This window comes from Otolemur garnettii, unplaced genomic scaffold (genome assembly GCF_000181295.1).
Source record: "Otolemur garnettii isolate 467f Iridium unplaced genomic scaffold, OtoGar3 scaffold00006, whole genome shotgun sequence".
Lineage (NCBI taxonomy): Eukaryota > Metazoa > Chordata > Mammalia > Primates > Galagidae > Otolemur > Otolemur garnettii.
In genome coordinates this window covers 25,992,269-26,007,854 of record NW_003852401.1, presented here as the reverse complement: position 1 = coordinate 26,007,854, position 15,586 = coordinate 25,992,269, and the positions used below count along the sequence as shown (strand labels likewise).

The following is a 15,586-nucleotide window of genomic DNA, read 5'->3' as shown; positions in this document are numbered from 1 at the left end:
ACTTGTAGCCACTGATAAGGTGACCTTGTTCTTAGCCAGAAATACTTAGCTTGTTATTAGAGTGATAATTTATATAAAGATAGGTCATAGAGGAAGGGGAAGAAGAGAGTTTGTTTGAGAAACTTAAACGAATGGATGCAGAAGCTAGTAACTTGGTTTACTGCTGGTGAAGAAACTTGAGCAGTCCCTGGGATTACTTCTAAGAAAGAAAAGTTGCTAAAAACAGCTGGGAATAATTCAATTAGTAAGTCTTTTTTTAGAGTCAATCCAGAGATTATGTGCAAAAATAGAAATATAATTATCACTTTATGTTTACTACGGAGTTTCTATAAAAGAGGAATGGTGGGAATACCTGCCTGATAAACTCATCATAAGGACTGGAAGAGCAAAGCACCTTATTCTTAAGTGTTCAGTAATAGCAGTCTTTGTTTTTATGATGGTTACTTTCATGACTTTACCTGCATTTTCTTTAATACTCAAAATAGACCAGTGATGTAGCGATGTTTCCATTTTAGAAATAAAAGGACCAGGGAAAGCTATTTGTTACATGTGTGGCAAAGTTCACGTATTCTTAGTATCCTGTGATAAGGATCTTTTCTGACTCTTACAGGTTTGCTCTGCTTCTTGTAGGCAAAGTTCCCAATTAATACACCCTTTTCTCCTCCTTATCAAGGTACCAAGTTAGTCATATCCTTGACATATGAAAAGGTATTACAAACCAATAAGATGAACACTCCAATAGAAAAATAAAGAACATGAACAAGAAAGTGTCCAACCTCAAAGATAGGCTAATAAAAAAATTTAAAAATCTATAGAAATAATATTTAAAAAAATAATGCTACCCAGTGGTGGAGTGTGGAAGAGGGAGTCGTGTCATGTGCCACTGGCTCAAACATTCTGTAGAGTAAAGTTAACAATATCAGATCCTTACGCTTTCCATGCATTTGACCTGTGACTTTATCCCAGGCAAATACTTAATAGTATATTGAAGGATCGTCTTCTTAGCATTATTTATATTATCACAAATGGGAAGTGGCTTAAATGCTTCAAGGAGGTTTATTAAAATGGATTATTGTACCATCATTACAAATGAAAGTATACAAAACTACTAAATGGTACAATACTTGTGTCAGAATAAATAGAAAGGCCAGGTTACAAACGATACCATGTGTTTCACTTGTAATAAAAACTGCGTATGTTTACATATTCGTGTATTATGTTTATACGTGTGCCCTGCATACACAGCAGAGTTCCACAACACGATAGTCATGCATGTGATTTTTATTTGTTTTATTGTTTGATTTTTCTAAACTTATAGTAAAGAACAAGTTCTACCTTGAAGGAAGAAAAATAATTTTGTTATCTTTTTAGTAATTCAGTATAAACTATATACGTTAACCCAAATGCAGTAATACAGGATTTGACCCAAATCCGGATTTTTGGTCTGTTGATCTGATATATTTTGTTGCTTTTTTCTTTATTTGTTAAGTAAGTCACTAGCCTTTTCCTAAAACAGAAGAAGAATATGATTTTGCTGTTCAGACTTTGATAGCATTTAGCTGTTGAATTGTTCTGAAGGTTTCTTAGGGAACCCAAACCAGGCGTGTGAGGGTGGTGCTGGCACTGAGGCCCTTGCAGCAGGTTGTGCAGTAGGTTGTCTTCAGTGGTCAGTCTCTCTGCACATGGACAGGTCAGGAGCAAGGGAAGAAGAGCAAGTGGTTCTGCTGGTTCTGCTGAGCTGCTGTATCAGGTAGACCTCATCAGGTTAGATAATGACTGGCACAAACCTTTTGGCTTGATAGTCAAAGTTCTTGGCAGGAAAGTCTCTGCCTGTTTCCATTTGCCCTCCCAGTTCCTTGTCAGTCCCCTGTGGTCAGGTTCCTGTATCAGTCTTATTAAAAACTGTCCTCAGGGGTCGCTTCGAGTGACCTCCCTCCTGATGGTTAAACCCATCTTGTTAGCCCCCATCCCCAGTTTTGGCTGTGTGCCTTTTTGAACTTGTGGTTACTCTCCTGCCTCTGGGACCCCTCTGTGTCTTTCTGCTTCATCAGTTCCTCTCCTATCTTCCTGGACCCCTCTTGTGTCTTCTGCTCCTTCCTCCTCAGAACCTTTATTGTAGCCTGGAGCTTCAGCAGTAATTGTTGAGGTAGAAGTCTAGTAATCAATCATCTTTCTCATCTGCTGGTTATCCTCATTCCTGACAAGTTTGGTCATAAAATGGTTCTTGAAATTGGAACATGTGGCTGGGCGCCTGTGGCTCAAGTGGCTAAGGCACCAGCCATATGCACCTAAGGTGGCAGGTTTGAATCCAGCCCTGGCTGCCAAACAACAATGACGGCTGCAACCAAAAAATAGCCGGGCGTTGTGGCGGGCACCTATGGTCCCAGCTACTTGGGAGGCTGAGGCAGAAGACTCACTTGAGGCCAGGAGTTGGAGGTTGCTGTGAGCTGTGATGCCACAGCACTCTACCTAGGGGGATAGCTTGAGGCTCTGTCAAAAAAAAAAAAAGAAAAGAAATTGGAACATGTTCACTTGGTGATAGAGTCTGACAGACATGCTCAGAACTCACGTCTGGGCCCCAAGAGAAGGCCCCTCAGATTGTCGGTGGTCCACCCATAGATGATGGAACAAGCTCCTGGTGTGAGCCTTTCCACACAAATACAAATGGTGGAACCAAGAAGGGAATCTTAACTCAAGGCACATTTCAAAAGGCAGTGGCAGAGCCAATCTAAAAAATATTTAATTTGTAAAAACTTTGATACAATCTACCTTGAGGTGTAAAGCTTATAATCAGAATAGGCTCTTTCCAGATGGATGATATTGTTAAAATAGTGTGTGAGGGTTAAATTGTTTGGAAGGTGGGCATTACTGGAGCTGTGGATTTGGGCCGGGTTTAAGGGAGAGGATGATAAAGGCTATATCACCCATGGGGAAGGATGGATGGAAAGGCAGGATGGGGAGTGTGTTCTTGGGAACATGACTGGATTGATAGAGCCAGAAGGTGTTTGCTGGAGACTGAAGGAAGATGAGTTAAAGTAGTGCTAGATTATGGAAGAACTGGAAGTCAATGAGAGAACCTTGTATTTGATGGAAGAAAACAATGTTCTTTTATACCACTAAGAGTTTAGGTATAAGAGGACGTTAGGTTTGGAAGTTGCAAGACCAGAGAACTTTTGAGTTGCTGGTATCCTGTAAGGTGAGCCGAGAATGACTAATATTGCACATCACCTGCTGCATGGTCTGTAAGGGACAATATCTCACCGTTATTTTACAGCAACCTTAGGGGTAGTTGGTACTGTTCCCATTTTATACATAACAAAACTGAGTTTTGAGCAGACATGACTTGTCTAAGTTCTGCAGAATGGCTGGACTAGGATTCATGTCCAGGGACATCTGATTTACAGCACAGTGAGGAGGGAGAACATTGGCACCAGCCAATGTTACAAGGGCCTGTTCAAGGTTACACGGGTATAGGATGGAAGCAGTTGGTGTATAAGAGAGTGGATAGGTGGCGATCTGCAGGGAGAACCCAGGTTAGAGGCTCCTATTGTAAACAGATGCAGTATGCCAAAGAATTTGGTTTTAGCAATGGCATAGGAGTAAAAAAGAGGGGCTAGAGTGCAGCAGGACATTTGGAAAAAGTGGTGGTGGATTGACTGTGGAATGGGTAATGACAGAGAGTGATGGCTTGAAAAGGGTCCTAAGGTTTTAATCCCAGGGAACTGCCACTGACAGTTTTAACAGAAGGGTCACGTGTTTGCTTTGGAGTGGCCTGAATCTGGAGTAACAGATAACAAAACATAAAAATTGGGTGGTGTGCAGGAGCTGACTTGTATATATACCATCAAATTCATGGAGGAGAAAGTCATAGAACTGAGAGTGGAAGCCTGTGAGAGACCCATGCCTTTTCTTTGCAGTGATGGTGAGTCACAGCAAGAGTGAACAACTAGTTTTTACCTAAAGCAAAGGAGACAGCTTACACAGTATCCCAGGTTTCCCTGTAGTCAGGCCTGCTGCTGCGCCCCCAGCTGGAAAGTGGCTAAGCTGCACCTTGGTGTCTAAAATGCTTTGCTGTCTGTAATAATTGATTCCCCTCTTGTGGGTCTCAAGCCATCTCATTTCCCTTAACAAGATCCTTTTCCCTTTCAGAGTGGTGGTCACTGTACTGGATGGACTTCTGAGCTATTGAATTACTTCTGTCATTTGACCATACCAGGAAATTGTCCATGGAGATGAAATATTTATTATAGTAACTTCTGGCCTTACATAATTAAGGTAAGGGACACTTTTTTCTCTAATAAATCTCATGAAGTTGTCACATTTGTCTCCTTTAACTTTACTTTTTAGAAACCTGAATCTATTCTCTTTCCTGATGTTTTATGCTCTAATAATCTGTTCAGAGTGCTCTTAATGTGCAAATGTGTGAATAAAGACTTCCAGATGAAATATGAGCAAGCTATTTGAAGAATGTATTACTCTTCAGATTAAATCAATAAAAGTATTCCATTTCTAAAAACACAAATGCACCAACGATTATACCAGAGAAACTTAATAGATCAAAAGGAGTATTATTAAAGCTACTTGGAAAAACAGAAGATATTTAAATATTAATATATTGTTGGCTTTATTTATATATTGTTGACTTTATTTAAAGAAAATCTGGGAAACACAGAAAAGAAACAAATGTTATTTCGCTTTCAGATATAATCAGCGTCAAAATTTTACTGTACTGTTTTTTTGAGACAGAGCCTCAAGCTGTCCCCCTGAAGTAGAGTGCTGTGGCATCACAGCTCACAGCAACCTCCAACTCCTGGGCTCAAGTGAGTCTCCTGCCTCCACCTCCCAAGTAGCTGGGACCAAAGGCGCCCACCACAACACCCGGCTATTTTTTGTTGCAGCCGTCATTGTTGTTTGGCAGGCCTGGGCTGGATTTGAACCCACCACCTTAGGTGTATGTGGCTAGCGCCTTAGCCACTTGAGCCACAGGCGCCGAGCCTACTGTATTGTTTTCCTAGTTTTTGTAATGTGTATGTGGTCTGTGTCAACTTGGTAGAGTTTTATAAATGAGTAACATTTTACTACATGCTTGCCCTGTACCTGGCTTAGTAAAGCACTTTGTTTGTTTATTTTGAGACAGTCTCAAGCTGTCACCTCAGATAGAGTACTGTGGTGTCACAGCTCACAGAAACCTCAAACTCTTGAGCTCAAGCAATTCTCTTGCCTCAGCCTCCCAAGTAGCTGGGTCTACAGGTGCCTGCCACAATGCCCGGCTATTTTGTTGTTGTTGTTGCAGTTGTCATTGTTTCGCTGGCCTGGGCCGGGTTCAAACCTGCCAGCTTGGGTGTATGTGGCTGGCACCCTACCCAGTGAGCTGTGGGTGCTGCCCAGTAAAGCACTTTATTACTTGATTAATTCTCATTAATTCTGTGAAGGCAGTACTTTTATTATCTAAGGCTCAGAGAAATTAAATGACTTGCATGCGTTCACATTGCTGGTCACCTCCCTCAGAACTTGAACCAGATACCAATACCCATATAATGGGCTTTTTTACTACATACTTCTTTTCCTTTACAAAACATTTATTCCTTTTTTCTTCAGCAGCATTTTTAAATGGCTGCTTGATATTCAGTTTATGGATATGTGCAATGGTGTCTCCACCTCACTTCCCTTGTTGGAGATTTGTATTATTTTTCTTTATGTATTTTTGGTAACCATCCATCTTGCACATTTAGGATTATTTCCCTGGGATACGTGGCTAGCACAAGTTCCATTGCTGGGCATTGATGGAACGTAGCATCAGGTTTTGATGCACTCGGTTGATCTCTCAAAAGGATGTGCCAGTTTGTATTCTAAGTAGCAGTATGGAGAAGTGTCTGATGGCCCTCAGCAACATTGGTAGATAGCAATTTGAAAATTGTTTTTGTTTTTTAAAGATCCTAAGTATTGTTGTTTTGGTACACATTATCTTCTACCTCTAATACTGTAGTAGCCATGACTCCAGCACCCACTTCCTGCCAAAGGAATTGCAGGATAGTAGGTAAGGGGATGGGCTCTAGAGTTAGGTACTTGGGTTCAAATCATGGCTGTGCTTCTCTGTCTCAGTTTCCCCACCAGTAAAATGGAAATCGTAATAAAAACTCTCTCATGTAAAAGAACTTTAGAGTAGGCTTGGCATTTGTAGCTCAGGCGGCTAGGGTGCCAGCCATATATGCTGGAGCTAGCAGGTTTGAATGCAGCCTGGGCTGCAAAATAGCTGGGCGTTGTGGCAGGTGCATGTAGTCTCAGCTACTTAGGAGGCTAAGGCAAGAGAATTGCTTGGACCCAGGAGTTTAAGGTTGCTGCGAGCTGTGATGCCACGGCATTCTACCCAGGGCCACAGCTTGAGACTCTGTCTCTAAAAAAAAAAAAAAAAAAGAACTTTAGAATAGGCTCGGTGCCCATAGTACAGTGGTTACGGCGCTGGCCACATAACACCAAAGCTGATGAGTTTGAACCTAGCTCAGGCCAGCTAAACAACATTGACAACTGCAACAATAACAGAAAAAAAATATATAGCTGGGCATTGTGGCAGGTGCCTGTAGTCCCAGCTACTTGGGAGGCTGAGGCAAGAGAATTGCTTAAGCCCAAGAGTTTGAGGTTGCTGTGAGCTGTGACGCCATGGCATTCTACTGAGGGCACCTTAATGAGACTCTGTCCAAAAAAAAGAACTTTAGAATAGTGCCTGACTTTTGGTACACGCTCAATAATTGTTGGCTACTGCTCTTGCATTCCAGATGTCCGTGCTTACATAGTTAAAAAAACAAGGGTTGACCAGGTGCAGTGACTCATGCCTCTCATCCCAGAAGTTTGGGAGACTGAGGCAGGAGGATCACTTGAGATCAGGAATTCTGTTCCAGCCTGGGAAGCATAGCAAGACCCTGTCTCTACAAAAAAATTAAAAATTAACTGGGCATGGTGCTGTGTACCTATTCTTGGGAGGCTGAGGCAGGAGGATCACTTGAGCCCAGCAGTTAGAGGTTTGTCGTGAGCTGTGGTCCTGCACTAAACTCCAGTCTGGATGACAACAAAACAAGAAAACCCAAGGGTTATGCTTGTTTTGAATGAAATATGTTTATTACCAAATTGGTAATATATGGTAGAAACTAAAATGCTGACATTGTCGTGGTGTTAGTGTTAACACTGTGACCCACATGAAGAGCACTGGGAACCATCCCCGCCTCAGTTGATTGGGAGAGGCCAAGGGTAATGAAGAGAGAGTAACAACAGGAATAACTGGAATGTTAGTGCTTCATAGCTCCTGATGCATTTCCACGTGGACTGTCTCACCCTCCAGCAGACCTATAAAGGAGACAGCACGTATTATTAACCTTATTTTACAGAGGAGGAAATTGATGTGAAGGATTAAGTGACTTGCTCACTTAAGGCTTGGAAATGGTCGATGGCAAGGCTGGGTGTGTACCGTAGGCCTTCTGGCTGTAAATCCTTACTCTGGTGTTTCGTGACATTATCATGATCCAGGGAGGTGTGGATGGAGATTGCCAGGCCTAGAGATTCACGGGAAAAGAAGGAGCAAAAGAGGAGGCCGCCCGGGAGGAGGGATGAGGAAACCTGGCCATGCTGAAAGGGTGGCAGGAGCCTGGGGGGAGGGAGAGGGAAGAAGTCGGAGAGGAAAATTGAAGGACCCATAGGGCTGGCTGAGAAGACTAAGGGAGGAGGGCTTCCTCTGTGGGATAGGAGGGGTGCCTGCCCTGAGCCAGGTAGGGAAGGAGGAGATGGGGGACAGAGGCTCAGTTCTTGGAAAGAGAAAGGAATGATATGGGGGTGAAGAGCTGTGGACTGGACAAAACTCATGAAGAAAGAAAGAAGAAAGTATTTGTGGAGAGGATAAGTGACGTGTCGGGTTTTACATTTGAGAAAGGGCAATTATTTAGAATATCTGTTGTGGGTCGTGGGCCCAAGGAGTGAGCAACACCTGCCAGAGACCTCTGCTGTGCAGGAGGCAGAACCCAGATGATGTCTGGGCTCCAACTTGGCAGATGCTGTGAGCCCAGCAACTCTGCTGCAGGGGTGTTGAAGATGTTCTCACCAGAGGTTTACAACTGTCTGAGGATGTTTTTGTGATCTCAGGGCCAGGTAGGCACGCAGTCAATATTACATGTAGGAAAGGAAAATTCCTCAGTTGCCTGTGACATGAGAAGCAACAACACTCTACAATAGCCCTCTTGTTTCCTTTACCAAACAGGCTGTCAGCTTGTGCTCCTGACCTGGCTGGGTACCTTTTGTGGAGGAGATAAGTATTGCAGTGATGGCATTTATACCTGCTTCTCAGTAGGTGTATGGGTTTTTAAGAGTTTGTTTTAAAGGTTCTAAAAAAGTCTTTGTGATGGTCAGGTCGGTGAAGCTAAGAGGTGATGGGTAGTTTCCAAATCTGTGAAATGAGGAGTTGACTAGAATCTAGTCACGATAGATGCTGTCCTAAGTCCTTTCTCACATTACTATTTTCTGATTCATGAGTCTCTTGCCTATCACCCCACTTACAAGGCAATTTACTATGTCTCCATTTTTTTTTTTTTTTTGAGACAGAGCCTTAAGCTATCCCCCTGGGTAGAGTGCCATGGCATCATGCTCACAGCAACCTCCAACTCCTGGGCTCAAGCGAGTCTCCTGCCTGAGCCTCCCAAGTAGCTGGGACCACAGGCATCCGCCACAATGCCTGGCCATTTTTTTTTTTTTTTTTTTTGCAGCCATCATTGTTGTTTGGCGGGCCCGGGCTGGGGATTCGAACCCGCCACCTTAGGTGTATGTGGCTGGCACCTTAGCTGCTTGAGCCACAGGCGCTGAGCCTATGTCTCCATTTTTATTTTACAAGGTTATGGAGTTTTTGTTTGTTTGTTTGTTTGTTTTCCCTTAGAGATTTTGTGTATTAAAAAGTAAAGTAGGCTCGGTGCTTGTAGCCCAGCAGTTAGGGCATGTGGCCGGCACCCTAACCACTGAGCCTCTCGTACGCTTCTTAACATTGGATAGTGAAATTTTAAAAAAACCGAAAACCATATCCAATTTTATGGACAGATGAACAGTTTTCATATGCCATTTACATTTCTTCATTTGAGAATTTTCTGTTCATGTCCTTTGTCCATTTCTCCAGAGGGGCATTTGTTGTTTTTATTATTGATTGGGGGAGTGTTTTTTAAGATATCTTTTATTATAAAAATACTACTACTTTTTTTGTTGTTTGCCCTCTTTATATACCACTTTTAAATGTTTAGTTTTGGGTAGTCAAATCTTTTTCTTTGTGGTTTCCATATACAGTAACTAGGAAGCAAGAATGACTTGGTGTTTGTTCCCCACCGTCTGATCTTCACATTACAGTCTCTTTCACGTGTGGTCACATCTTGGCACAGCCCTGCCCGAGCCCATCATGACATTCCCCTTACTGAGGCCTGCAGGGCCCAGCAAGATCTGGCTTTACCTGCCCCACCTCTTGCCACTCACCCTGGAACACTATGTGCCAGCCCCACTGGCCTCCTCTCAACTTGGAAACACTCCACCCTCTTTCCCGACCCTGGGATTCTGCAGGTGCTGTTCCTTTGCTTGGAACATGTGCACGTGCACGTACACACACACCCTTTGAGCTCTACTAGTATGCAATTGTTATTTTTGTGTGTTTGCTTCCCCCTGTTTCCTCCCTTTATCCTGTAGAGGACCATGTCTGTGTTGTCCTTCATGAAGTCTCTAGCACTTAGCATTTAGTATTTATGGAAGGAGTGAATCAGTATCAACATTTCCAAACACAAGACGGCATAGAAATTGACTTATATTTTCTTATTGTAGTTGTATGGTTTTCGCATTTTAATGTATGTATTTCATCTGTAGGAAACTTAGTTTGAAATATGATTTGAGACACTAATCAAGCTTAATTTTTCCCCCCAAATGAATAGCCAGTTGAAATTGTTGTGATTCTTTTAAGAGACCCAACTCAAATTATAACCATGATGTTGTTTCTTTTGTTTGTTTTTTTCTCTCCTTGGGTAGAGAAAGTAGATGCAGAAACTGTTCATTGACTTGAAGTTTCTCTAGCGAGCGGGCAGGTTCAGTACTGAGAAAGACAAGTCCCGGGGCGCTGACCATGGTCTAGCTTCTGAGAGGAAGGAGAAACACATAATGTCACCAAATTAGGGACTTGTACCATTTGCTCAGTACCTAGTGCTCCTAAACCTGCTAGATTTTTTTTTTTTTTTTTTGAGACAGAGTCTCATTATGTTGCTCTTGGTAGAGTGCCGTGGTGTCACAGCTCACAGCAACCTCAAACACTACAGGTGGCTGTGACAGTGGCCAGCTAATTTTTTTTGTTGTTGTCATCGTTGTTTAAGCAGGCCCGGGCCAGGTTTGAACCCACCTGCCTCAGTGTACGTGGCCAGTGCCCTACCCACTGAGCTTCAGGTGCTGAGCCCCTGCTAGATATTTCAGACAATTTTGTTTTCAGTAATTCTAGCTGCCATTTGTGTAAACCACTGAAGCCTGGAAACTTCAATAATCTTTTTCTTTCTCCTTTTAATTGTCCAGGCCAAAATGTCAGAAACTTTAATATTCTAGTGACTGAATTACTTTTCCTAAACTGCCTCTAGCGTCTAGATGCAGAACAAAGATGCTTTGGTAGACGATGTGTTCTAATTTTTGGTTTGGAACTATGGGTCACCATTCTTTTCCATATTTTAATTCCTTTAAAATTAAAATTACGGACCAGAGCACTATGTGCCTGTTGTCACACATTTAAGCCATAAAGCATTTATACAGGGAGAAATGGATACTTGAAACTCCCCTCTAGTCCCACCCTTGATAATAAACGCTGTGGAGTTTATTGTGGATCCTTCCAGATCTTTTTATGCTTAGTGAACCTGTTAGATCTTCATACCTTGCCCCCCACTCTCTTCTCCAGATACTTGCTTGGTTTCTCTGAACAATATCTTAAACCCACTTTCTGGTATACATCAGTGGATTTTAAAAATACTTGCAGCCTTTGTTTTTTTGTCTGGCCCCATCTTGAAGAAGTTACCTATAAACATTTTCTGAGGACTTGAAACACCAAGTTCTCTGTAGTTTGAGGGGTTCGTTTTGTAAATCATTAGATTCCAGAGGACAGGGATTTGAGAACGTTCAGGAATGTGGTCTGATCAGGAATGTGGTCTGATCAGCCAGTGATTTCCATCTCACTACTGAGGAAGAAAAACGAGTGTGAAAGGGAAGCCAGTGGGGTGGGACAGGAGTGAATTCTTCTGAGTTCATGAGGGTGAACATTTAGCTGAAATGTTTTCCCTGGGTAATAACAAACCATTGGGTTTCTAGAGAATGGAGATAGCAGATGAGGTGCTGTTAGGTTATAAACATTTTCAGAACTTTGTCTCTCTCCTCATCCTCTTTCCCTTTGCCCTCATGAGAACGGAAGACAAATTCGGGGTGAGTGAGGGTGCAGAGTGACTCCCTGGGCCATGCCCTTCACACTGGCTTTAGAAAGCAGGCTGCTGACTGCCGTGGCTCTGATCTATGGCACTGCAGTCCAGGGAACTGTAAGGTCTGCTGTAAGTGATGGGGGCTCTGGACTTACCCAGAATTGCACTTGTCCGGGTTTTTCAGTGTGCCCACCTTATTACTCTAGAGAGGCGAGTTTCATTGCTTAAGGGGACAATTTATGGCAATGGGCTTATCTCCTTGTTTTAGCTCTTTATGTTTTTCTGCCTCCTAATAAAATGTGAAGTCACAAAGCAATTAAATAGTAGTGTAGTTTTCAGGCAGGAGGTGGAGAAAGGCTAACTAGGGGGAAAGGCTAACATGATTGACAGAGGCTGGCTGGAGATTTACATTGAGAATAACTCGTTCTTCAAAACTTTCTTCATTTTCTGGTGGGAATTATGGGGTAAATCATACACCAGAAGGATGGATGATTAAAAATGCAGGAGTTATGATTTCTTTTTGACTTTGTAAGTCTCTAAATCCTCTACCTTAATATAGAGTTTTCATTTCAAGATGAGAACCAGCCCTGCCAAGGGCTAAAGGGAGCCAGGAACACTCTAAAAATCTTAAATTGTTAATAAGCTTGAGATTGTATTTTGGAAAATGTCTTAACACAGTGAAATAAAGTAGAGAATTCATGAGGTTTTTTCTTTCATTCCCTAGACTCAAATTCACAAGTGTAGATGTTTTCGAATGTTTAAAAATACTGAATGAAACTCCAACTATTAGTTTCTAGAAAATTCTGAAGGAGCATTTGCAATTTTTAATAATGACGTTTAAATGAGGAAAAGTTTTCCTGAAACTTTTTACATCCAGAAAACTGAATGTAAAAATCTGGACAGTGTAGATTCTCTGTCTCTTCTCTCCTAGCCTTCTTTAACATATAAATTCTTTGGATTTAGCCACTTTGTACTGATTATGGCCTTTTTTTTATAAACAAGGAATTTTTAAGGTATGGTGTTTCATGTCACCCTTAACAATTCAATTTTAATACGTTTTGAAAGCTGCCCTGCCTTTTGATTTTTTGACATTCTCTTACTTCTGAATAATCACATTGAAATGGCCAAAACAAACAAATAAACGTTTGTTGGTTGGGTACAGATATGGTGGCTCACACTTGTTAATCCCACCCCTTAGGGAGGTGGAGGTAGGAGGATTGCTTGAGATCAAGAGTTTGAAACCAGCCTGAGCAATGTAGTGAGATCCCAAGACCCCCATCTGTACCAAAAAAATTAAAATTAAAAAATTAGCTGGGCATGGTGACATGTACCTGTAGTTCCAGCTACTGGGGAGGCTGATTGTGCCACTGTATTCCAGCCTGGTAACAGAGCAAGACCCTGTCTCTTAAAAAAGAAAACAATAATAAAATACGATGAATGGTACCTGTAGAAAGAAAGGTTAACTAAGAGATGCTCTCATGGCCTGGAAAATAAGCTAAAAGGACAGTGCTTGTTCTGGTATGAATTTCTATTGCTGTGACAGCACCCTGAAGGGGAGACGAATGCCTCTGCAGGAACATCTCAGCCCCAGCTTCACCACCACAAACAGGACAAGAATCTGAGGAAGAAAAGAAAAGGAAAAAAAGAATCTGAGGAAGAGTCTGCAAAGGAAGACTGCTGGGGGTAGGATACACTCCTGCTTTGCTTTTCATGAGAAGATTTGTGAGAGAATAGGGGAATTGTTCATTTCTAAAGCTTGGTAAAAAGTACCAACGGTTTGTGCAGGTTGAGTATCCCTTATCCAAACGCTGGGGCCCAGGAGTGTTAGGGATTCATGTGTTTTTGGAAATAATTTGCATGTACATAACGAGATAATCTCTTGAGGACAAGACCTAAGTCTAAACATGAAGTTCACTTATGTTTCATATACACCTTATACACAGTAGTATTTTTTTTTTTTAATTGAATGGTAACTATGTACACTAATGCACCTCTGGGGACACAGTAGTATTATATAATATTTTAAATGATTTTGTGCAGGAAACAAAGTTTACACTGTGTTTTAACTGTGACCTGCCACATGAGGCAAGGTGTGGAATTTTCCGCTTGTGGCGTCATGCTGACACTTTAAAAGTTTTGGATTTCATAGCATTTTGGATTTTGGAATGAGGGATATCAAATCAGTAAATATTTCCCAGGTTTCTACCTACAGTCCTGTATATGAGTTCTGGAAGCAGTGTGGTGCAGTTTCCTCACCTGTAAAGGGGGGATGTAGACATTTGGATGCACATCACCGTAGATTATGTTTGGATCGAAAAGGAACTAAAAGCAGCCAAAGCTGACTGCCTCTCAGCCCTTAGGGCAAGCTGAACTAGGCTGTGTTTCTCCAGCAGCACATCATTTTGCTGCCGCAGAACCAGTGGTTATTTACAATCCCTGGTTTCAAGTATTCCCCTGCCAATAGTCTGTTACCTTGTGTTCCATGGAGAGGCAGCTGAGTGCAGAAGATTCATGCTGGTGCTGCCATCACTATTCCGTAGTAAAGTAACAGCGAGGGGATTGGTGCTCTGGTCTTACCTATGCATTAGTTTTAAAAACATTTATTTATGTATGATGAGATGAAATACAGAAAACATAAAAATTAATAATTAAAAGTTCATGGTATTTAGTACATTCGCAGTATTGTACAACTGCCATTTCTATCTAGTTCCAAAACATTTTTATCACCACAGTAGAAAACCCTGTGCCTTTAAGTGTTCATTCCTTACTTCTCCGCCCAGTCCCTCTCATAATCCGTAATTCTGGCAATCTCTTACAAAATAAATGGTATCGTACAGCGTGTGAGCTTTTGTGTGTGGTTTCTTGAACCTAGCATGTTTTTGAAGTTCATCCATGTTGTAGCATGTATTAGTCATTTTATGGCTGAGTAATATTCCATTATCAGGATATACCAGGATATGCCATGGTTTCTTTATCCATTCATCTGTTGATGAACAGCTTAATCCCCCCCCCCCCACCTACCTTTTGACTGTTACAAGTAATGCTGCTATGAACGTGGGTGTACAAGTACCTGAGCCCCTGTTTTGGATTCTTTGGGATATATACCTAGAGGTATAATTTCTTGGTCATATAGTAATTCTGTTTAACTTTTGTAAGAAATAGGGCGGCGCCTGTGGCTCAAAGGAATAGGGTGCTGGCCCCATATACCGGAGGTGGCGGGTTTGAACCTGGCCCCAGCCAAAAACTGTAAAACAAAAGCAAGCCCCAAACTTTTGTGAGAAATAGTTAAACTGTTTTCTCAGGGGCTGAACCATTTCCCTTCCCACCAGCAAAGCCTAGAATTCCAGTTTCTCCATATCGTTGCCATTACTTGTTATGTTCCTTCCTTTTATATTGTAGCCATCTTTATAGGTATGACGTGGATGTTCATTGTGGTTTTGATTTGTATTTCCCTAATGACTGATACTGATCATCGTATGTGCTAATTAGGCCTTCGTGTCGTGTCCTTGGAGAAATGTCTATTCAAGTTCTTTGCCCACTTTTTAGTTATATTGTCTTTTTGTTGTTGAATCGTAAGAGTTCTTTCTATATTCTGGACACTAGAACCTTATTGGATATATGACTTACAAGTGTTTTCTTCCATTTTTTTAGGTTTTCTTTTTTACTTTCTTGATGTCTTTTGACATACAAGTTTTTGACTTTGAGGTCCAGCTGATCTGTGTTTTCTTTTTTGCCCATGTATTTAGTATCAGGTGTAAGAATCCATTGTGTAATCAGAAGTCATAAAGCTGTATCCCTATATTCTGAAAGTGTTGTGCTTTCATCTCTTATATTTGAGTTGTTAATTCATTTTGAGTTACTTTTTCATAGTGTGTGGGATAGGGGTGCAACTTCATTCTTTTGCTTGGAGATAATCCTGTTTTCCCAGCACCATTTGTTGAAGAGAATGTCTTTCCTCATTGAATGTTCATTGCACCTTTGTTAAAAATAAATTGGCTGGCTTGGCGCCTATAGCTCAACCAGCTAAGGCACCAGCCACGTACACCTAAGGTGGTGGGTTCGAATCTCCAGCCCAGGCCCACCAAACAACAATGACGGCTGCAACCAAAAAATAGCCGGGTGCTGTGGCGGGCGCCTGT

At 41.8% G+C, this 15,586-nt stretch overlaps 1 protein-coding gene across 2 annotated transcripts in view; it reads left to right on the top strand.

Moving 5' to 3' along the window:
* Positions 1-4,155: 4,155 nt before the first annotated feature.
* KANK1 (KN motif and ankyrin repeat domains 1) overlaps positions 4,156-15,586 on the top strand; it is a 133,370-nt gene continuing 121,939 nt past the window's right edge. For both annotated transcript variants that reach the window (XM_023508184.1, XM_023508182.1), the window contains exon 1: positions 4,156-4,275. The gene's annotated coding sequence lies outside the window, so the exon portion shown is untranslated. The remainder of the gene's footprint in view (positions 4,276-15,586) is intronic.